The 7,171-nt window shown below is 31.1% G+C and overlaps 2 long non-coding RNA genes across 3 annotated transcripts; both read left to right on the forward strand.

The window, feature by feature from the left end:
* Window positions 1–732: 732 nt before the first annotated feature.
* On the forward strand, window positions 733–3,853 carry LOC139845497 (uncharacterized). Of its 2 annotated transcripts, XR_011758357.1 has the most exons (6): window positions 733–1,440; window positions 1,600–1,878; window positions 2,242–2,298; window positions 2,475–2,534; window positions 3,155–3,648; window positions 3,740–3,853. It is a non-coding gene; the product is annotated as an uncharacterized lncRNA (long non-coding RNA). The 2 variants fall into 2 exon arrangements; XR_011758356.1 differs by lacking the exon at window positions 733–1,440 and having other exon boundaries at window positions 1,508–1,878.
* A 484-nt stretch (window positions 3,854–4,337) lies between these two features.
* On the forward strand, window positions 4,338–5,499 carry LOC139904573 (uncharacterized). Its single transcript, XR_011778889.1, has 3 exons — window positions 4,338–4,407; window positions 4,517–4,588; window positions 5,322–5,499. It is a non-coding gene; the product is annotated as an uncharacterized lncRNA (long non-coding RNA).
* Window positions 5,500–7,171: the final 1,672 nt, after the last annotated feature.

The raw sequence follows: 7,171 nt of genomic DNA on the forward strand, positions 1-7,171 counted from the left end.
TTATTGTGGGTGGTATAAACACGGTTGAGGTGGTTTGGATAATCTGTTGAAGATCGGTATTAAGTTTTGCTCAAAGTCTTCAAGTGAGAGATTGTTGAAGTGTGAAGAATTTGACTAAAAAATGATAGAATTCAATTGATGTAGAGTCTCTCATCCCATACAGGGAGAAAGTTTTCCCGCATAAGGAAGTGACTCCCTTATAGGGAGAATGGCCCGACGGGTTGAAGTTGATTTTGGACTAGAACTCCTTATTTGGTTCCTATTCGTATTCTTTTAGCACTATAAATATATCCTTACGTAATATGTAATTGTGTGTACGAATTTTATAATAAATAATCTATTGTTTGCGTTCGTGGAGTAAACTATTCTTCGTGTTTGGAGTTCAGAAATAACCACGTTAAATTCTTGCGTCAATTTGTATTTATTTTAATCGTTATGCTTTAATTATTCGTTTATCATTGTGAACTTGCGATCGTATTTGATCACATTTTTTGATTGGGGTTATCATGCATCTCTACCTTTTACAAACCGTGTGGCCTAGTGCCATGTGTCGCCATCACCTAATCCGTCATTAACCAAAATCCACCTGTTAATCTCGAATTAGCTGATTATTTTAATTCATAATTACTACAAAATGACAAGTGGCTCAATCCTATTCGCCTAGACTTATAATTACGCCAAAAAAAGGAACTGATCTCCTCCAACTGCATAGCGTATATCCTCCAACTTCACACACCCACATCTTCTTTTCCGGTGATTAGTGCCGACGACGGCCATAAATGGCCTCGCAGTACCAACTAATTAATCCGTTACATGATTTCGAATCTGGAGATATGAATTTTCTATAAAATCTCAGATTTGATTCGAATCTGACAGCCGGCATGGAATCCGGTGTCGGTTAATCGATACAGGAAAATGGGCAATTACTCTAATTTGGTTGTATTTCCTATTTGTATTTCAATGTGATATTTCGAATAAACATGTGGTCATGAATTAAGGTTTCGTCAGATTAATTACAGTATATGTCGATTCAAAACGAAACCCCTCATATCCGCACCTCTTATATGTTTCAGATTGCTTTTGAAAAAGTTGTCCTGTGTCATCGTTTATTTTAGTTACGGAATTAAATTAGTTGAATCAATTATTTCAGACATTTAGTTTAGTAAATTATTTTCTTTAACTGTAGAATTACATAATTGCAAGTAGTACTGGAAAGTTCATGTTATTTTAGCCGAAAGTCTACAGTTTCTTTATTGAGAAACAAGATTAAACATATTTGTCCTTACTTCTTAACTCTCATTGATGAAAATATGTCAAAGTGACATACACATACAATTATAAGATAATGGCATTCTGCATACTTTGTCATTCATTCTTATTATCATCATGGGCCCCTTTTTTCAGGATCAATATGGTTAATGTTTAATTTGACTTCAGCAGGTAACTTATCTCATGATCTATATTTAATAATATTCATATTATAAGTGTTATTGTTATTGTTATTATGCTAAATTTATAAATTGAATTCCTTCCATCCGAAGAACGGCACGTCGCCGGATAATCTGATCCCTTCAAGGTATAGTTTATTAAATGATTTAGGGTTGGAGCGTTTGCTAATCTGCAACGAATTTGAGTGTTCGGTTCTCTGAAACGATTTAGGGTTGCAGCGATTTTTTTGAAACGTTCACTTTTATCAAACGAGTAATTTTGTAATAGTTTATTTTTTTCTTTTGTGGATACCATAATCAGAGCTACAAATGTTCTAAACTATCATTGAATTCAAACGACCATTGATTACATCTGTGCTTTTAGGGTTCTGCAGTACCGAGGATTTGAGAATGGCTCGATTCAGACGGATTTTAAGACGATTCAATAAAGGTATGTCTACTACTACAAAATCAATACATTTACAAACACACATGGTTCCAGTTGAGGACGATGATGGAATTAAATGTTCCATTTTATTTATTTATTGACTTTTTGAGATTTGGATGAATAATGATGGGTTATTGATTAACACATAAATTGTATTTTCAGTTTTCCTGTTTTATAACAAGTACTATATTTATTTGGTATCCTGTTTTGATTTTTAAATTGTATTTCAGTTTTCCTGTTTTATAACAAGTACTATATTTATTTGGTATCCTGTTTTGATTTTTAAATTGTATTTCAGTTTTCCTTTAATATGTTGTTGTTGATTGTTGATTTGTTAACGACTATGTTAATGCATTTGCTTTTCAGACATTTATCTATCATGGTTGAAGAAAAGAGTGGATTATCAGTTTTGTGATGGTTGAGGTTAATCTTTTATTTCATAAAGTTTTATTTTTTGGGATAAAGTATTGTTATTTACATTTAAAATATAGTTTTTTGCATACATTTTTTGATACACAGATTCTAACTAGCAATATTTGTCAAGTGGATGTTGTTGGTGTACATGTTCTTATTATCCAATTTGTGTTTCCCTTTTTCAGGTTGTATTCGAAGCTACCTTTGCACTTTAAATCTGTATTTGTTGTTTCATGTTGTCCACGGTAATATATTTTGTTGCCTTTGTGTTTTCACATGTTGTTGTCGAATGATATTGTTGTGTCCTACTATATTAAATGGGAATACTTTGCAATATGTATTAGTTTATGATCATTAAATCTTATATGCTTTCTCTTAGGAGTTGTTTATCATATCATAATCATCATAATAATTGATATTATTATGATGATTAGCAGCAGTTTATACTAAGGTTGTTGCAGGTGTTAAACATGTGATACATCTTTGTAAATGTTATTATTTCATGCCTTTCAAAAAAAAAAATGTTATTATTTCCTGAAGTATCTCAAACTTTTGAAAAAGCATTGTTATTTGACGATTCGAGGAGGATAAAAATTTAGGCGGTTTATGTTTATTTCATATTGTTACTGATTCTGTTACTTTGGATTACGACATTAGTTGGTCTTTTTTATAGTTGAAATAGTGTTTAAGCTCAATTTTAGCCATCTTTGTTATTTGTATAAGATTCAACTGTCAAAAGTTTTTTAGTTGCTGATAAATGTGTCAGTTGGCGTACTTTGACTGCTGTTTAATTGGTATTTGTTACATGTGTACGACTTTTAAAGTACGCGTAGTTATTACCTAATTCACATTTCCTTTTTTTCAGGTTCAATTTGAAGCTTTATATGTATCAGTTATTTCATTAATATCAAGTGTTAGTTGTTTCCAGTTGTATAATTTGAGATATGCATTTCTTGATACTCCTATCCATTTGGTTTTAAATGACTTATGTCATTCTTTTTGTAGATGTTGGATGGGAGTTGAATGATTGTTTCAAAAAGCCTCTTTTATCACTGATTATTACTATATTTTTAATCTAAGCTTATTTGTGGTTACTCATTATATACTAGGCATCTGTGATTTTCTATGAGGGAAATTAACACTAAACAAACTTAAAGTGGTTCTTTCATAGGAGTGTTGGCAGATGGTATTGGCTAAAGTGACCTTTTACAAAAGAACAATGTAATTGCTTGGATCGAGTTCTGTATCACAATATGTTCAAAGCTTCGTTCTCCTCTATTCCCTGTGTTGCTGTAGAAACATCATCAGGGTCGTCCACTATAGGAGCACTACCATTTGGATACTGGCAAGTCGCCCTAGGTACTTTTCTCTACATTCTTAGTTTAGCTAAAACAATGTGATTAGGTTCATTTTGCTTACTTCTTTGGTTGGTTTCTGCTGATTTTTGCAGCCACATGTGGGGTTTCCTGCTACGTTTCAAACAGGCGGTGCATCCATCGGGTTTAAGTGTGTTTGCATACCGTCCATTGTCACATGAATTCTCTGCTCATGTACAATCTGAAGGTACCTACTAGCAATGTTGCTCATATGAATAATTCATGCTAACTTTTGTCATGTCTTGGTGTTCATATAACAACACTTATAATTACAGCCTTTATTCTAAAAAACAAAACATTATGAAACAACAACATTCAAAGTTGTACATCTAAAAAATGTGTAATCATAAGTGTTGTTTTATTGACACCAATAAATGACACAAGTGAGCTTGCACAAGTTGTGTACACCAAGACATGATAAGAGTACTAATAAAAATCTTTACCAGTCTGTCATGTTCTTTGATAAATTTTTTTTCCAGATGTTTTCAAGGCTACAAAGTTGTCTCCTTTTGAATATATGTGTATAAGTAGTGCCTATGATTATAAGAAATTGATGTCAATATGGCAATTTGGACCCATTTAGTGTGTTCACTATGTTGTTTATATGTAAACAAAAACTATCAAGTACTTTGTTTATATAGAAATTCTAATATATACTTATCGAGTTTTATTCTTTTAGGAGCAAATATCTTTTATAAGGGGTTTGATTGGAACAAAAGTCTTACTATTTACCAAAACTTCGGTAAGGATCTTGAAACAAAGTACTTTGTTCTTCAGTTACCTTTGCAAAATGTTGAGTATTTGACTTTATTAACTGTAAAACAAGTTTAACGATTTCTATGTTTTGTTAGTGCTTAGGATGACATGAAAAATCAAAACTTGATTCTGGTAGAAGACAAGAAGCCGTTGATTGAATTTCAAAGGTTTGTTTGACCCTCTTTTTCTTAAGATTCATAATAACAAGTTTAGGACTTTAGCTTAATTAGTTGATTCGTAATAACAAGTCTATGTGGCCGGAGTATATAAAAAAGTGTAGTCATATTGATGCACTTAATCAAAATTCCACGTAGGATTATGAATCATCAATATGACATATTAACCCATCTGACCCATTTATTTAGTGATAGAAGACCATATGACTTATCTTAAATATACAATTGTATTCACCAGCTTAACTACCTTCATGTGTTCTGTGTTTTGCTAATGTCATAATTAGTAGCCTTAATCTATATGTTTTGAATTTTTTTATCAGTACTTTGAACAACTTAAATGCATTTGTCGAATTCGAAACATTGTTTGTTTACATGTCAACGCATAACTTTTATATTGACTATGTTGTGTTCCTTTTGTAATTATTTAATTAACATTTTATACTTAGTTGTTAATAGGGCCCGCCGTGCAGCGCACAATCTCTTAAAAGCTAGTTCCTAACATTAGGATAGTAAACAAAATTCCACATACCTTTACTTATGATCTTTTTGTGAAATGACTTAAAATATCAAAAGGATGACTTTTCACAATAATAAAACACGATCAACGATCATTGTACATGTACCTTATTTTCTCGAATATTGTCATACTTTTATTGCTTAACTATAAAATATATTTATATTATATTTATAAATGATTTATTTAACAAAATTATCAACCATCCAGGTGATTATTTTTTGTCATCATACAAGCTGTGAGAATGCACAATGAAATCCAAGCCACCTGTAACGCACCATTCATGCAACTTTTCTTTTGTGTTTATGTAATTATGTCATGAAATTGTGATCATCACAAACATTGCTTGAGCTTAGGTTAGGGGAAACCACTTGTTCATTTTAAATTATATAGTTTAATTGTTTTTATTATAAATAATTATAATTATAATAATAATTATAATAATTATAAGAGCACACGGTGCCCCCTTTTTTTTCCGTCCTTCCAAATCGACGGGGATATCGACCGTCGGTCGACACCGTGACGGCGTCGATCTCGCCGTCGATTTCCAGCCACCAAAATTCGACGGTGAACCAAAAGAGCCGTTTGAGGTTTTTTTGAAAAATATAGCCGTTTTCAACGGCTATTTTGGCTTTTTTTTATTTTTTATTTTTCATTTTTTATTTCTTTCTTTTTACTATATATATATACACCTTCACTTCACAATATAGCCGTTTTCTTTCTTTTTTTTGGCTTGTTTTTTATTTCTTTCTTATAATCGTTTGAAGAATGACCGAAGAAGTGGCGAGAATGATCTTGATTTTCATGATCGGTGTGAAACGATCCGTCCATATTATTATAAACGCAGTACGTTCTCATTGGTCCCATAGCGAGGTATTTGACCTCTATATGATACGTTTTAGAAAATATTGCATTCGTTTCATAAAAAGCACATCATTATTATACATAATGCATGTTTTAAACAAGTGGGCTATTATTTAAGAAATAATCCTCAAAATACATCGGTTTCCAAATACTACACACGTGACATAACAGTCGAATATAATACATGACAAAGGTTTTATTGAATGCAACACTTTATTTAAATAAAAGTATGAGACTCCATGTGTAGTGACCCGAACTTTTTCATGTTTATATATATTAATTGAGATTGATATTTACATGATTAAATGTTTCCAACATGTTAAGCAATCTAACTTGTTAAGACTTGATTAATTGAAATATGTTTCATATAGACAATTGACCACCCAAGTTGACCGGTGATTCACGAACGTTAAAACTTGTAAAAACTATATGATGACATATATATATGGATATATATATAGTTAACATGATACTATGATAAGTAAACATATCATTAAGTATATTAACAATGAACTACATATGTAAAAACAAGACTACTAACTTAATGATTTTTAAACGAGACATATATGTAACGATTATCGTTGTAAAGACATTTAATGTATATATATCATATTAAGAGATATTCATACATGATAATATCATGATAATATAATAATTTAAAATCTCATTTGATATTATAAACATTGGGTTAACAACATTTAACAAGATCGTTAACCTAAAAGTTTCAAAACAACACTTACATGTAACGACTAACGATGACTTAACGACTCAGTTAAAATGTATATACATGTAGTGTTTTAATATGTATTTATACACTTTTGAAAGACTTCAATACACTTATCAAAATACTTCTACTTAACAAAAATGCTTACAATTACATCCTCGTTCAGTTTCATCAACAATTCTACTCGTATGCACCCGTATACGTACTCGTACAATACACAGCTTTTAGATGTATGTACTATTGGTATATACACTCCAATGATCAGCTCTTAGCAGCCCATGTGAGTCACCTAACACATGTGGGAACCATCATTTGGCAACTAGCATGAAATATCTCATAAAATTACAAAAATATGAGTAATCATTCATGACTTATTTACATGAAAACAAAATTACATATCCTTTATATCTAATCCATACACCAACGACCAAAAACACCTACAAACACTTTCATTCTTCAATTTTCTTCATCT

The sequence above is a fragment of the Rutidosis leptorrhynchoides genome, chromosome 4, assembly GCF_046630445.1.
Source record: "Rutidosis leptorrhynchoides isolate AG116_Rl617_1_P2 chromosome 4, CSIRO_AGI_Rlap_v1, whole genome shotgun sequence".
Lineage (NCBI taxonomy): Eukaryota > Viridiplantae > Streptophyta > Magnoliopsida > Asterales > Asteraceae > Rutidosis > Rutidosis leptorrhynchoides.